Below are 17,172 nucleotides of genomic sequence, written 5' to 3'. Positions count from 1 at the left end.
CCTTGTGAGAATGAAGCTGACCTATAGCTTCATTGTAGAGAGAGCAGTAGCATGTTTTGAGAGTGTCATGTAACGTTGTTGCCATTTGTCTATGTAAAACTACTCTACCTGCACATCATAGTGGTTTTGCCAATTTTCTTGCAGCTCCTTTGGTACTAATGGCCTTCCAAGCTCGTCGATTAGCTACGCTGTCTATTCATGCCCAAATGAAGGGTCTCGGATCGGGTACAGGTGATTGCATCTGCTGAGAACAATCTAGAGCATCCTAAAATCACTACATTCCAAGAGTCCACACTCCGGACTCTGGCGCTACTATTGTTGTGCACATCCCCAATCAGTGCATTCCGAGAGGCAACATTCCAAACAAGAAGCTCCTCAAGCACTTTTTGTGCTTTTTGAAGTGCACCACATTTGGCATACATATCGACCAAGACAATGCCAAGCACGACATCTTTCTCAATCGCACGAAATTTGACATACATATCAACCAAGATAGTGCCAAGCATGACAACTTTTTCCAACAGACTCTGACAAACAACATAATTGTTTTTTGTGTCCATATCAGCATAACATCTTTTTGTGTCCATATCAACATCTTGTGCCACATGCCTTCAAGATGCATGCATAGGTGATTTCATAGGCTCTCCCATGAATACACCCCATTTGGCACATGTCCTGCAACAATAAGTGCATACCAAGAGACCGCATCCCATCCCGATCCTGGAGGAAGCTTACCAAGAATGTGTCGTGATTTTGCGACTGCACCAAATGCGACATGCATGTCGACCAAAGCAGTTCCAAGCACAGAGTCTTTTTCCAAATTGTCCTGGGCTATCTCATGAAATTGCCTTTGTCTGTAGAGAGAGAGAGAGAGAGAGAGAGAGAGAGAGAGAGAGAGAGAGAGAGAGAGAGAGAGAGAGAGAGAGAGAGAGAGAGAGAGAGAGAGAGAGAGATGACATCTTGGATGGGAAGCGCGGCACTCTGCAGCAGGGCTCCAATTTGCACCAGCAAAGGGCATGAGAACCAACCGGCAAACCAGCATACACGAAAGGAAGCTCCTCAAGCACTTTTTGTGCTTTCTCAAGCGCACCACATGAAGCATACATAACAACCAAGACAGTGCCAAGCACAACAGCTTCCTGTTCCCTTGTCGGGAATATCCTACAATCAGTGTGTTTCGAAAGACGACATCCTGCACCACATGTGGCATACATATCGACCAAGGCATTGCCAAGCATGGCAATTGTTGGCAACAACCCCTAACTAACAATATCATATTGATTCTTTAGGCCAATATCAGCATCTTGATGCACGCTTATGTGATTGCATTTGGAGAGACGCCCTCACTTTGCATCCCCACTGAAAGCAACCAAGAGCTTTATAGCCCTGCTCCTGTTGCGTGTATCCTGCACTGAATGCATTCCAAGAGACAACATTCCGGATAGAAAGCTTCTCTGACACTTTTTTGTGCTTTCTCAAGCACACCACATTTAGCATACACTATTGATCAACATCTTGTGCCACATGCCTTCAAGATGCATGCATAGGTGATTTCATAGGCTCTCCCATGAATACACCCCATTTGGCACATGTCCTGCAACAATAAGTGCATACCAAGAGACCGCATCCCATCCCGATCCTGGAGGAAGCTTGCCAAGAATGTGTCGTGCTTTCGCGACTGCACCAAATGCAACAGGCATGTCGACCAAAGTAGTTCCAAGCACAGAGTCTTTTTCCAAATTGTCCTGGGCTATCTCATGAAATGGCCTTTGTCAGTAGAGAGAGAGAGAGAGAGAGAGAGAGAGAGAGAGAGATGACATCTTGGACGGGAAGCGTGGCACTCTGCAGCAGCAGGGCTCCAATTTGCACCAACAAAGGGCATGAGAACCAACCAGCAAAGCGTCTTTGGTGGTGGTCAGAGCCTCCGGGGTACAGCGCGTGCAAAAAAAGGTGGAGGGCTGAGGTGTGCAGGAGTGAAGGGCGAGAGGTTGGTCGGAGGCTGCACGACGGCAACATTATTCGTCAACTGCCGGGTGGGTTAGTGAGAGGCCAGGGATTCAAAAGACACTGCTACGCTAACGAAGTAACAATTACAAAAGCAAGGAGGGGTGAAGCTGTAAGGACAACCTATTACAATAGTTTCAATTCCATGCACGCAATAGCAGCCCCTTACACCTTTGAGAGTCATGCAAGTTTTGTTAGCCAATGTCACCTACATTAGATGAACACGAGGTATTAGGAAAAGTATTATTGTTCCCATTGTTCAAATTTCCCAAATTCCCAAATGTTCATGTCCCAAATTCCTAGAGTTGATGTCCAGCTTAGGACACATCATATGAACAATAGTACCTTACCAAATGATGGGGGGGGGGGTTGGAGAGAGAGAGAGAGAGAGAGAGAGAGAGAGAGAGAGAGAGAGAGATGTGTTGCATCTTGTCCAATTTCTATATTGAGAGTGAAGCAAGCAACTTGTGCCACAACACTGCATTTTCACCACATCACAACTTTTTTGGGAGGGATTGTGATGTCAAAGCATGCAATTCGGTGAGATTTTTGGATCTTTTACTTAGTTCACAGGGGAAACTCTGCCAAATTTTTCCCAGATTCTCACCATGGTTTATGCGTATCTTCGATTTTCCCTCTTATGGTTTAGTGGTCAAGTTTACTGCCACTCTGGCATTTATTTGCAGCTTTCTGCTTGTGGTTTGTGTTGAGTTTTGGCTCGTTTTGCAAAGGAAATTCTATTCGTTTTTCCCTGTCTTCTCGCCATAAAAATTTGCAGTGTTATGTCTTGTACAGGGGTCGATATATTCCCACTTTGACAGTGATCGAGTATTTACTCTTACTTTCAGGTTTTCTCAGCTTCTTATATTAACATGCAAAGCAACTTTGTGTCATGTATGCTTTGCCCTTTTGAAGATAAGTGTCCTTATAGCCAGGTCGCACCCAGGGGGAGTAGGATGAGGATATTAACCATTTTCAGAAACTCTGAAAACTTTTGCACAAAAACTGAACGCGCGGGGTTTAAGCGAGGGTTACGGGAGAGTTCCTTCCTCCTTGATCGTAGGGTAACTGGAGCCAATGACGACGAAGCATCTGCGATGGTTTTTTTTGCACGTCCTTTTCTGCGCTGAAGTGATGTTGGGTGCGACTCGGTGCATCCCACTCCCCCACTGCCCCCACTCACACGGGCGCCACCCGGCTCTTATGCAAGAAGGTGTGCCGCCAACCCAAGTCACCTTGGTCCATGAGATTGTAGGCAAGGTGTCAAGTTGGCCATGTCACCCTCGTTTAGGTTGAATGACCTAATAAGATTTAATGTTACGGGGCCTCCGTACTATTTGGCACGGGCCCCTTCAAATGGGATCAACAATGAGAGTCGTTCGAGCCGTCGGATGTGTTTTTGTAAATTCGGGTCGATTTGTAAATTCGGGCCAGTAAGTAAATTCGGATTTGCACCTTGAGGCTCGAACTCACGACCTCCCTAGTGCAATGCATGTGCTCTAACCACCACGCCCACATGCGTTTGTTAAAGTATGTGACATTTCAATGCCACATATGTAAATACGGGTCGATTAGTAAATTCGGGACAGTTTTTTAAATTTGGGTCATGCGAATTTGTAAATTCGGACCGCCCGATCGCACGACCTACAATGTGCACGTCTCACCATTCTCATCCCATTTAAAGGAGCCAGTGCCATATAGTGCCTGGTGGAGAATGAGTCCTACCAAACCCCGAGCAAAAACATCCGAGCAAACCAAAAACCGAGCAAGATAATTTGTGAAAGCAAGGTAATTTGAATGAACCGTAACTAAGCTCCCATTATTCATGGTTTGTAATGTGATATTCTTTATCTTCTTATAACTTCAAAATGATAGTGATGATCCTCTTATAGTGCTACTTGATTACCTCCACCCTGGTAAGTAGGAAGTAGCATAAACCATTGGCTAGTGTTCACAAAAATAAAGGTTTAATATATTTGTAACCGGCTAAAAACTATGACTTTGTTGAAACTGTGACAAGAATTTGTGACAAACATTGTTTACATAAGAAACACTTCAGAATCTATGACTTTGTCGAATCTGTGACAAGAATTTGTGACAAATGTTGTTTGCATAAGATACACTTAAAAATTTTGCATATATTTGTTGGCTAGTTCCTATATTGCTACTCATTGGGACGAAATTGCTAGATCTAGAACTCCATGTCCGCATGGATTGCTAGAGAGAGAGAGAGAAACGAAAAGGGAAAATTAGTAAAGGACTTAGAAGAAAAAGAAGAGAATTTTTAACGTCATGGGAAACTAGAGAGAGAGAGAGAGAGAGAGAGAGAGAAGGAGTGTCAAAATGCGATGGAAAGAGGAGGGGTTTTCTTATAGAATAAGGGTCCTTGTTGTTGGCAAGCTCATTAATCATTAGCAACACATAAGAAGAAAGATGGGGGAGAAATATATGGCATGCTCATTCATAGTATTGTTGGCCTTGCTTGAGCATAATGCCTCATCCGGGGTAAGGACCCATTTTGAGGGTTTTCTCTTTATACTCTCAACCCCTGTTATCCTCAGACTTTTTCCCCTCGACTATTTGAGGAGGGAAGGAGAGAGAGAGAGAGAGAGAGAGAGAGAGAGAGAGAGAGAGAGAGAGAGAGATTCCAACCTGACAAGCTTGCCATCGACAAGGCCTAATATGCCATCGACAAGACCATTAATCTTGCAACCTTGAACCATGCAAGAATTTTATAGACCCAAAACAGTTTTTATTATCATAAGAGTACGTTGCAAAATCTATAAACTGAAACTCCTAGTTCTAACTTTGTAGCACAACAAATTGATTTAAAATAGACAGATATAATGCAAAAAAAGACAATTTCATTAATCTTGCAACCTTGAACCATGCAAGAATTTTATAGACCCAATTCATTCTTTATTATCAAAAGAGTACATTGCAAAATTTGCAAACGAAAACTCCTATGAAGAGTCACATTCATCGTCAATAAATATGTTGCGTATACGAGGTTGCCCACGAAGCTACAAATCAAAGCGACCATCTGTCTCGCCTCTGCTTCAAATATACGTGGGTAATATACTTCATAAAAAAATCAAAAAATTATAAACTAGCCAATGAGTCTAATGGCAGCTTTTTACAAACAACAAGACATATTGATAGATTATTAGACACACAATGGCATAGGAATACCAAAACACATATATGATAGCAAAAAGTATGTAAAAGGTCCAACTATGGAATGGGAGTCTCACTAGTCATGAAAAGGGTTCCCACCCATGGGCCTATCACCCTCATCCTCCAAATCAATAGGCGTTGAAGCCTCCTCCCTGCTCCGCTTTTTGTGATGAAACATAGACTGCACAAAACCTGTAATAATACTATCATCATAATCCAAAGAACCACACACTCGACCCGAAGCTGCACATGCTACCAACACAGGTGCAATCCCGCATCCAAACTCCAAGCAAATGCCTCTACTCATGCATAACAACTCCAAAAATTCTCCCAAAAATATAGAGCTCCTCTGCAATGTTCCACGCCAAGGCACTCCATCGGCGGCAATGGATATCGAGGTATCGGGAATATAATGTTGCATGATAGAATTTGTAGGCCTCATGCCAAGTGCTTGAAAAGAAGACTTACTCTCTGCTACGTAAATAGGCGGTGTGGAACCCCGTCGATGCACTAAGTAAGACATCGAGGTATCAAACTACACACATATAATACCAAAAAAGTTATTTTTAAAAAAAGGAACACACCTTACATAAACTACAAAAGAGAAATACAAGCTACCTGAACTTTGTCTCCTCTTGCTTCCATGAAGCCGTAGGGAGTGTGATGAAGCACTACTATCCATCGATAAATATGCATGTCAGAAGCAATGTAGAACCTTTCCACCCATCAAGGTGTATCACCTTAATTGCAAAACAACACATGAGTGATTTGTATACTTCAAATGTGAACCTCAAATACAAACTTTAAAGTGGTTAGAGACTACAAACATGTAAAAGAGGCCATGATTAACAACCAACCCAAGTCCGATAAAGTGTTCCATGCGAGATGAATTCCCGCACGGACATGATCCTCTGTGATCGTATCCCACATGGGCGGGACACCATAGCCACTCATCAATCCTCCATATGGAAGGTCGAGGAAAATAAAATCTGCAACCCAAGCTACTGACTTGTTGTTTCGCCTATAAACAAGATCACTTGGCCGGACCTTGAGCATATGCTCATGAATCATAGCCCAAGATGGAGACCTTACTCCCGATGAAAAATCTCCAGAAATGGCAATGTAGTCCCCAGACAGCAATACATTGATCAAAATCATGTCTAATCTGACCATGCATGGAGACATTATCTGGATAATCAAATGAAAAGACACGACGCAATTGACAAGATCCACCAATTTCTGAGAAAGTAACGGCACAAAATTAGACAAAGAAACATAATAATTGATTATAAAGTGTAATGATGTTATTAAGTATGAGAAGTACTACCAAGTGAGGATGGCATAGCCTTCTCCATCAACTCATCTACAATAGTGTTTGCTATAGCTTCCTTTCCTTTTCGAGAAATACTTTCTCACAATGAAAATACTTTAGAATTACCAAGTTTATACATTTCAAGGTTAAAGATGTGGATAAGGTTTTGTATCTCTACTTGAAGATGGTACTCGTACTTGTGTAGCCGGTCTAGGAGGAAGCCCTGCACCTACTGCTCCCGATAAACCTAGCACAGAACTACCTCCAATCGCATCTCTGAGATCTCTCTCACAAGCTAAAACATGGCCTTTCTCCATGTCTATCCACCAAGGGCAAGCTTCAATCTCCCATGAAGAAAGCTTATGTAACTTCTCTGAATATATACATGAATCGGGTATCTTCAATTCGATCCACTTTTTAGCAAGTAGTGGAGTTGAAGGAAGAATCTTTTGCGATACCAAAAAGTTCAAGAATCTTGAAAAAAACGACAATGGATATATTATTCTTAAACTTCTATAAATAAAATTTATTTATTTACATAATGCCTTGGAAACACAAATACCTGTATGTCAATCTTTATGCAGCCATACACAAAGTGTCAAGCTTTTTGAGGGCTTGTTTATCAACATCTTTTGTTCTCATTTCCAAAGATATCTCCAAAGGAAAGAGATGTGGCCTAGCCTCAAGCTTTATCTCCTCAAAGTAGAACATAAGGGTACAGTCAGCTGAAAATACAATATCTCCACATGTACCCAACATATATGTCACCAACTGTGAGGCTATATCATAGACCCTAGCCAAGAAACCCTCCCTACGAATCCAGCTTAAGTGGACACAAAAACAAATTGAACAATTTAATACTTGATTCAAAGCATTAAGAGCTAGTGAAAGGAAAAGTCTCACGTTTTATAAGCAGCATCTCCTTTTTTGATGCCATATGTTGTCTTAGTGAGATTGTCCGCCTCTAAAAGAGATAACCATAACAGCTTGTTTTGTATTGGAGCATCCACAATAGCAATTAAGTTAATCTTCTCTAATGTTGCCTAGCTTCCAAGACCCCACTGCAATGACGAGACTTTGCCAAGCCAATTCGAACCCAAGTGTGGATCCACAATGTTAAGAAGCTTACAAAACAAAAGAAAAGGTTCATAAGATGTGTGTAACTAAAAACCATACTATGAACACAAAAAAACGTACATACATAAAAAAATACATTTCCAATCTTGTCACTATACTTTGTAGTGGTCGTGATAAATTTTCTCCTCCTCTTTCTTTAAATCCTCTTTAGCCAAGCTTTCACGAGAGAGCTGATCAATCCTTATGTTATATTCCTTGGTCATTTGCACCTATCGAAATCTTGAGGAATTAACAATCATTGCAAAATTGAATGTCTTGAAAATGAAAGAAAGAAAAAATTATACTCACATCATACACAAGACGTGCAAGGTATTTTCGTGTCAATGGATACCAAGGTTCCTCACCCTTAGAGTAATATTTTTTGACATCTGAATCAAATTTTTATCTTTCTTTGGCAGGGCTTTTAAGTATACGTTAGGATCAGCAGCACAAATGTGAGTCAAATTCACAATCTCACCCCAAAGATGCGTAGTGACAAGAGAATGGGAATTCATGCTATTCACACCAAAAAAAATAAATCATTCAACATTTCATAATTGTGTAAAAGACAAGGAAAACACTCAAGTTCTCACAAAAACAACAAAGAGCACTTACAAGTTCATTCTTTGTAGACTGCTAAGCAAGGCAATCTCTGGCACTCTTGTAGGATCAATAATAGTACAAAGAACTTTGCAATGCTTATCTTTTGACGTGGAAAATTTTTCTTTAATGGCTTGAGTCCATGCCACTGTTCGATGATTTCCCTCCCAAACAAAAAACATGTGACCAACAAAATCTGGCAACTTTGGGTTATTTTGCGACTCCATTTCGAACTCTTCTTTGACCTCATTCCACAGTGGATCCCACTCCTTCATAATCTCATCTACATAAGATTTACTATTCAAATGCATAACAAAAAATAAAATCCAAGTAGATTACAAAGCAAAATTAAAAAGTAATTCTCACTTGTGACCTTTTTTTCTTCTGTCCACAAGGAAAAAATGAAGGACCCCTTTTCTTGCATGTAGCCTTCTTTAGCAAAAGTTGACTTCAAACCACTTAAATCGTCTCTTAAACCACGAACACTTGCATATGGATAAAGACGACAAAGAGGGATAGTGGGGCACTCAAAGCAGCTAAAGAGTCTAGTGGAAGCCAAAATATATGCTCCTTTATGCGTAAATGCATTGGATTCATCTTTTGGCTCACTAGCTGCAGTTACCTCATCTCTGATCTCCCAAGGAACTATCTGCAAATTACTTTCTTCAGCCGCTAAGATAGGATCTACCTCATGTAATGAACCTTGTTCCATCTCTGGTGACATCACATCATCCTCAAGCATATCCTGACTTGTTCCCATTTTCGTGCCTGACACAGAGCTGATTTGGTCTGTTGAATCATATATTCCAATTGGCAAGGTATCAAGTACTCTCCTGCTGGAACGACCTCTAGATCTTGGACTGCAACAATTCCATAAGGACACAAAAGAGTTTGAAAACCAACACTGATATAAGTTTTAGTGAGCTCTAATAATAAAAAATTGGCCATGGTCTCCTTTGTACATTGGACAAAATATCAAATAGTACATAAGGATTCTCAGTATCCATCTCACTTGAGGATTTAAAACATTTAGAAAAGCTTCAACTTAATTGCAGCTCAAAAGTAAGAGAGGTTCTTATACTGACTCAAAAAGCTCTTAACTGACTAAAAAAGGAGCCCTTGACCCAACATAGCAAGCAAACATCTACAATCTCTTAAAGCAGAGAGCAATGTTGCACACAACTTCCTTATCAAGCAAATAATTGATCCAAATAACTCAAAAAAAAGGGAATGTCTCAACAAAAAATGCACATGATAAGACACTTTATATAGCGCTCTATTTGCCAAACATATGGGTATCAAGCTATGATGCAGTCCGAAGGGATCTACGTTGACGCAGATCCTTGGACACCATCAATAAAAGGCATATTTTCTCAATATATTAGTGGGCTAGTTGATTTTGAAATCCATTTCTTCTCGTAGCATAATAATGAAATGCATGGTCTCAACATACTTTAAATTATTCTTGATGTTAAATTAGGCAGTATACTGTGTGTTCCATTAATGTTATATCAGGCAGTACGACAATTTGAATCGGTCAGGACGCTAAGCCGTTTAAATCAGGCAGGACACTTAGCCGTTTAAAATGAGGCAGTATGGCACTAAGCAGTGTGTTTAAATCAGGTAGACTGTGTGTTTAAATTATACAGGACACTAAGCCGTTTGTCTAAGGCAGTAGGACACTAAGACGTTTGTTTAAATTAGGCAGTTAAACTGTTTGTTTAACTTACTAATGCTGTTAAATCATGCAATAAGACACTATTTTGAGACAAGGACTAATGCAAGGCGAGGGGATTTGTGTCGACGCAGATCTCTTGGAGACTACGGGAACCTCGATCATTCCACAGTTGGCCGGCGCCAGCACTCAAAATCAAAACTAACTTGTTATTTATTTTGAGGGGAAAAATTCGAAATCAAAACTTACTTGGACCTAGCTTATTTCTAGGCTCCAACTTTAATTTCATTTTCTTCTAGTTTTTTCTTGTAGATGTTTTATAAAAATGACCGGCTCAAATTTAAACAATAAGGTTCTCAAGCCGATTCAAATTATGGAGTTTTTAGTTACAATATGAAATTTCTAGTGTGATTATCCCTCTCAAATTTAGAGTTAGCCAGCTATACTAGAAAATCTTATTTTGGCAATCAAAAAAGATAATGTCATAAAACCTCAATAATAAGAGAATCCTCTTCAGAAGATATTCTGCTCTCGAAATTGAAAAAACGTTCTTTAGTCATCATTTCAAGAAATTCAAGTCTTCAATGCGCTACATTAATAAGCCGAAAAGGATAAAGGTTTTGTTAGTTTTCTTTTAAATATAGCGAGGCGTTGTCCTAAGGATTGTTAGTATTCTTCACAATGTTGAGGCATATTACTGTTTTTGGCCCTTCTAAATCACAGAAGCTTGTCATTATATCTGATAAAGGACATATTGAACTTTCCACTGCTAATATTAGAAGCCATTTTGCATTGGATACATTAATGTTTAGCCTTCATCCATTGACCCTATCCGGTGAGTAGGTGAAGTTAGAGGCGATTGCAGCCAGCACTGGAGAAGAAGGGTATTTGCTTGATCATGAATACTGTCAATTCTACAAAGTTCTTGGTGTTGGTAGCTCTGAGACTCCTATCCCCTTAATTTCAGATCTAGATGAACCCTCAAAACCTATCACGAGTGTAATAGAAATGATCTGAGCACTGCCTAGACAAAGTCGATTGTTTCACTCCCTTAATCAGATCAGAGAGATTGTCAAAGTAAATGAGTTGCCTACTTATGATGATGGATATGTGGCATTTGAGCTTCCAGATGTTGGTGACTCTTCTGGAATGACAGGGATGGAACAACGACACGATAGCCATATGTGGACAGAGCACATCACTTGTAGTTCGGATTCATTTATGGGTGTTGTGCGATTCAACAGATGTTCTGGACATCTCAGATGTGTTAATGTGGACTACCCATACTACACAGGATTCAAGATAAGTAATGAAGTTCATTGGAAAGGCCGATTATTAAAATCTCCACCATGTGGACTAGTATCCCAAGAATACGGCACTTTGAGTTGTACGCATTGCTCTCAGGTGCTAGAGTGTGTTGCTATTTGTCCTGCCGTGATCTACTACTGCTTGCCAAGAGATAAATTGAATTCCACAAGGTGTGTTCTTCATTTAGGGGAACACAAACATCCTTGTAGAGAAGGGAAATGCAGAGCTTCAGTGATTGAAATTGATGCACTAATGAAGAAATGTGCTACTATTGAACCATTCACAACTGCAAAGCAATTAGAGCGCATGACAACACAGGACATTATTATGGATAAATTAGTTGTGGAAGGTGACCCTGTCTCAGATGCCATGGGTGATGATGAGTTTGCTTCCTTCTTGGATACAATTACTCCATTATCCAATAAACGAAGGACTGAAAGAACATTGGAGATTGCAAAAAAATCAAAGAACATAACTGCAAAAGGTTTGGAGGCTGTTCTTGAGCTTAAAAGTAAAAGTAGGTATCCTTACATTCAAAGTGTACTATTTCCAGGACAGCTTGGGAAAGAACAACAGCCACATGTTTTCAAGATATCAATGAAAGGTCCTGGAAGTGGAGTTGACTTGGTTAATCGAATGAGACTAGGTGGAAACCTTGAAAATATGTGGGTCCATTTTGATCACGTTCATCGTGTAAATGGATGGCCAACAATGTCTGCACATGTGTATGACCCATTTGTTCGTGAATTAATGACCATTGCTACTTGTGAATTTACTGTAGAGAATAAGTTTTCTCAAATTCAATTCTGGAAAATGCTTAATAAGGTTGTTGAGGATGTAGGCTTTGACAAGCCAGAGTTCAGAGGCTTTATGGTTGATGAAGCAAATGCTTATAACTGGATTGCAGTTCATGCAGTGTATTTTGGAGGTGCAAAAAAAGTCACACATGATAAAGAAAGATCTTGTGCTTTTCACTGGGAGTAGTCCATGATACGACACACAACCAAGTGTATACGTCCTTCTTCTCAAGAAGAGCACAAAATCTTATGCCGCAAGTGGAGAAATTCCCCTTCAGAGAATCAAGCTGACATTTGCAAAGGGGAACTACGTCGATTTTGGACCGCTGGTCATGCAATCCATGATGAGATTCCTTGTTTAGAAACATGGTTGGATTGGTGGGATGTTAGAGGTTTTCATTGGGGTGGCAGATTTGTGTCCCAAGATGAGTCCGATATGTTTGTGCCTAATACAAATCTTTTAGAGACAAAGCATGCAAGCATGCGAGCATTTACTGGATATAAGGAAAATCTAAACTTGTATGAGGCAGCTGGTGGAGACATGGCCATGGCAGTGCTGCAAAGTGTAAAGTATAATGCATATCTTTAAGGTGTTTGTACCTTTGTGGGTCCAGGCTTGGAAAACTTGGCGGAGCGCTTCATGCATCGTACTTCTGGTGTATCAACCACAAAAAAAACTAGCTGATTATGCTAATGGTTCTATGGAGGAAATGGGTTTCAATAGTCCGGAAATGAATAGAATTCCCACAAGAGAAAAGAGCATTAGGAAAAAAAGACCTATCTTTGTTGATGCAGAAGTGCAACTTGATGAGGACAGCCACAAGCTGGAATTTGTCACAGAAACCGTTGACATTGGTGGTTCTTGTCAAAAAAGAGATGGAGCTCGTGATGTGACCAATTCTTGGCATGAGATGACAGTTGCCACAAGTATGTGGGCAATCAGACAAAGAGACCCAGGGTCCAAGGTCACATGCTTTGGAGTGGTTGGTGGAGAAAGTAATCAATGCGATCGATTCATAAATGATGATTCTTTTAATATTAGAAATGGAACACCAGCCCCTTGCTTTTGGGGACAGGGACAATACCCCGGCTCCAGCTCAAATGCAGGTGGAGTTAGAGAAGGATTTATTTGGTTTTGCAATACCAGTAATGTGCACACATCGAATGTTCATGAGATGGTTGTGGGACCTCCTGGACCGGCTCCCGGAGTATGGCCTGTGGCGCAGGGAACAACATTGAGTTTACACGAAGTGAAGCATCTTCAATCTAGTGGATTTGTGCTTCGTGACACTACAAAGGGCAAAAAACGACAAGTGTGCTCGAGCTCCAGGCCGCATACCAAGTGCTTTTCGCCCAAAATACAGAGAGGGCAAGGTTGTTAAATGGAGGTCCAAAATGACTAAAGAGTTCCAATGCAGGATTGACCTCGGAAGGACCATGTCAGCAGAACTAGTTAGAGAAGTAATAATTGTTTGTAATGAGTCACACATATTCTACATTAATACGGATGGGTCATTGGCTAAAGGGGTGTCTTATTCTGTCACGCTGTCTGATTTCCCACGATGCACATGTGAGGATTTTCAGAAGCGTGAGAGTAAGAAGCTTGGATATATACCATGCAAGCATATATATTATGTGTTTCTTCAGGTGCTGGGGTTAGATGCAATGGCCCATGAGTTTATCCATTAGGCAGCTTTGACCAAAGTGGAACTCTTTCAGGCTTTGGGGGGTGCACGAGTAAATATCCAAAACTAAGAAATAAGAAGGGTGCTGCAATTGTGATGTTTGTTAGTGCAAGTTATTTTATGATACTTTTAATAGTTGTTATTTTTGTCAAGGGATCACAAGGTAATACTATGTACCGAATGGATGGTTTTGTGTTATATCTTCTTTTCAATGTTTTGAGGCACCTCTGTCAAAATTTCATTGATATTTTCTTGTGAGATGGACCAAATTATTGCTGATTTGAGGTGGTTTCTCTCTTTCAACATTTTGGGGTGATCATATATGTAAATGTGCTCAACATTGCCTGGCTCAAGACATTTAGTACAATAATAACAAAATGTAGTTGAATTCATGATTGTAAAATAAATTTATCTGAGGGTGTTGCTTCCATACTTTTGGTGTTTAGGGACACCTTTATATGTCAATGTGGTCAGAGTTGCCTAAGTCAACTCATTTCATATTATATCAACATAACATAGTGAAAATTATCCATCAACATTTTTGTCTGGGGAAGCTCAAATTATTGTTGATTTCGAGTAGTTCCTTGTTTTTGATGTTTTGGGGTGATCAAAGAAGTGAAATTGCTCAACATTGCTTACGTAAGCTCATTTAATATCTATACTATATATTAAGGAGACTGGTTTTCCAGTGCCACGTGTCAAAGTTTGCAGGTCTCGCCACTTGCTTCTATGTTGCTAAAACTTGATTGCAACGGCTGGGAATCTCTCTCTCTCTCTCTCTCTCTCTCTCTCTCTCATGGGCTTTGAGGTGGTGAGCCCGGGAACGAATTGGTGAGCCAACAGGCAGCACTAACCATCATGGGAGGTGAAGAGGCCACAGTTACACGCGCAGAGAGAGAGAGAGAGAGAGAGAGAGAGAGAGAGAGAGAGAGAGAGAGAGAGAGAGAGAGAGAGAGAGAGAGAGAGAGAGAGAGAGAGAGAGAGAGAGAGAGAGAGAGAGAGAGATTGCTTGAGCAGTACGAGCGAGCAGCCACAATCTACTCTGTGATGAGCAGTTGCTAGGTAGTCGTATGAACAACCACGATCAACTCTTATATGATGATCTGTGGTAAACAGTTGCCAAGTAGTCATCTCGCTGTGTGTGTGTGTGTGTGTGTGTGTGTGTATTTTGGTGTGTCTGCTGTGGTTTTCTCCTAAGTTGTTCATTATGCAAGGACACGAAGGTGCGGCTTCAGGCACATGACCTCTTGGCGGCGGACAAAACTCTATTGATATAAGTTTGCACAAAGTGTAGTTATGTATTATCGGAAACCCAAGCATCCGAGATGATGATATTCTCTACCTGGCCCCCATTCAATTCAACGAGGAGAGCAATTAAGCATCGTGAGTCGAAAGGGAGGCAAACCCTCAGCTTGGCCAACGAGAGAAGGTGAAGAGACGGGAGTCGGTGAAGTGGCAGTTGAGAGAGAGAGAGAGAGAGAGAGAGAGAGAGAGAGAGAGAGAGAGAGAGAGAGAGAGAGAGAGAGAGAGAGAGAGAGAGAGAGAGAGAGAGAATTTCCATTTGTTAAGTATAACCCGTGTGATTCTCTTCGGTTACTTGATCGTTGAGAATTTTTGCTCTCTGATTTACAGCAGTGCTGAAGCAGCAGGAAGCACCAGGGTTAACGCTTCTTTCTCTATATCTTGGTTGGCGGATGCTGACCATCAACACCTTGCGGCTTGGAGTCAACGACAATGTCTCGACAAAGCAGCCAAGATGAGAGAGAGAGAGAGAGAGAGAGAGAGAGAGAGAGAGAGAGAGAGAGAGAGAGAGAGAGAGAGAGAGAGAGAGAGAGAGAGAGAGAGAGAGAGATATGTTCCTTGCCATCAACATCTAATGAGCGGAAGGGAGCAATCTGAAGAAACAGAGCGCGAGGATGGGAGCAGTCTGTTGACACGCATCACTAAGAAGCCCACTGCAACCTGCACTTAATTTTGTATAAAATTTTGGAGGCAATTTTTCTCTTTTCGTATGTCTTTGTAAAACCATCGGACAAAGAGAGAGAGAGAGAGAGAGAGAGGAGGAGGAGGAGGAGGAGGAGGAGCAGAAGAAGAAGAAGAAGAAGAAGAAGAAGAAGAAGAGAATTTAAACGTCGTAGGAAACTATCCCAGGAGACCTCGCCGATGTGAGAGAGAGAGGGAGAGAGAGAGAAGAAGAAGCAGAGAGTTTTAACGTCGTAGGAAACTATCCCAAGAGACCTAACAGATCTATCCCAAGAAAGAGAGTAATCTACTTACTCTATTATTGTTGTGAATGAGAAAATGGACGTAGTAGGCTGATGAGGTAAACAGGCGGACATACAAAGCCGAGAGCTCACACGAACTCAATAAAGCAAGCCCAAGATGTGAAAATGTTCGAGAGAGACGACAAGGCAGGCAAAGAGGTACATGCACCAACCATCAACTTAGAAGTGGTGGTTTTAGACATGGAGTCACTACCATTTTGTCAAAATCCCCAGCGACCCAAACGGGATGGTATGTCCCCCGTTCACTACCATTTGAGTGGTGGGAGAAAAAGAGCGTCACTCACAGTCGTCTGCATGTCATGTGAGGCTTCCCTAGGGCCTGCAACAAACCTCTAAGTACAACTTCCCCGATTGAACAGTCATTGGTTGTAAACAACCAAATGCCACTTCCGTCTTCCAGAGAGAGAGAGAGAGAGAGAGAGAGAGAGAGAGAGAGAGAGAGAGAGAGAGAGAGAGAGAGAGATCCATGCTTGAGCCGATCCCTTTCATCTACTCTACACAAATTTTTTTGTTGATCCTATGCAAGGTACACTAAAAGAGGAGTGTTCTTGCCATAACAAGGAGGCTCGAGAGGATGGGCCCATCATGAAGCCACTGATAGGAGAAAAGCATCCGCCTCTCTAGCCCTTGAGAAGAGAGTAGTAATCACTTGGATGCCCAGAGGAGGGAGACCAGTTTGGAAGCCTACACCACATGGTAAAGAATCCTTCTCCTACTCTCTCTCTCTCAATCTCTCTTTGAGCCTACTTCCAATTAGCCTCTCAATGATGTGATTATGCAAGATGCGGTATCACTTACTCTACACACTATTTTCCTTAATTTGGATATATTTGCAATCTCCTATGGCGTGTAAACTCCGATTATCTAGCAAGAGAAACATGGGGGGGGGGGGGGGGGGGGGGGGGGGGGGGGGGGGGGGGGGGGGGGGGGGGGGGGGGAGAGAGAGAGAGAGAGAGAGAGAGAGAGAGAGAGAGTGTTTGTACACATACATATATATACTTACATGCATAAGTGGATACGTAGACACATTCTAAAGTGGGAATAGAGAAATGAGAGAAATATACTATGTATCTATATGTGCTCATAATAGAGCTTGACATAACGTATAGCATTAACCGTATGAAATTGATGGTAAGAGCGAGCGAGACCCGCCGTACGCGGGTCGCGTAAGCTCGTGTCAAATTATTTAGAAATGATTTTTGTCTGAGCTCGC

The 17,172-nt window shown here is 41.4% G+C and overlaps 1 pseudogene; it reads right to left on the bottom strand.

The window, feature by feature from the left end:
• Positions 1 to 6,134: 6,134 nt before the first annotated feature.
• On the bottom strand, positions 6,135 to 9,157 carry LOC147458805 (uncharacterized; annotated as a pseudogene).
• Between the last annotated feature and the right edge of the window lie 8,015 nt (positions 9,158 to 17,172).

The sequence above is a fragment of the Adiantum capillus-veneris genome, chromosome 4 (genome assembly GCF_014529385.1).
Source record: "Adiantum capillus-veneris isolate H3 chromosome 4, ASM1452938v2, whole genome shotgun sequence".
In the NCBI taxonomy this organism is placed as follows: domain Eukaryota; kingdom Viridiplantae; phylum Streptophyta; class Polypodiopsida; order Polypodiales; family Pteridaceae; genus Adiantum; species Adiantum capillus-veneris.
This window is presented reverse-complemented; position numbering and strand designations above follow the sequence as displayed.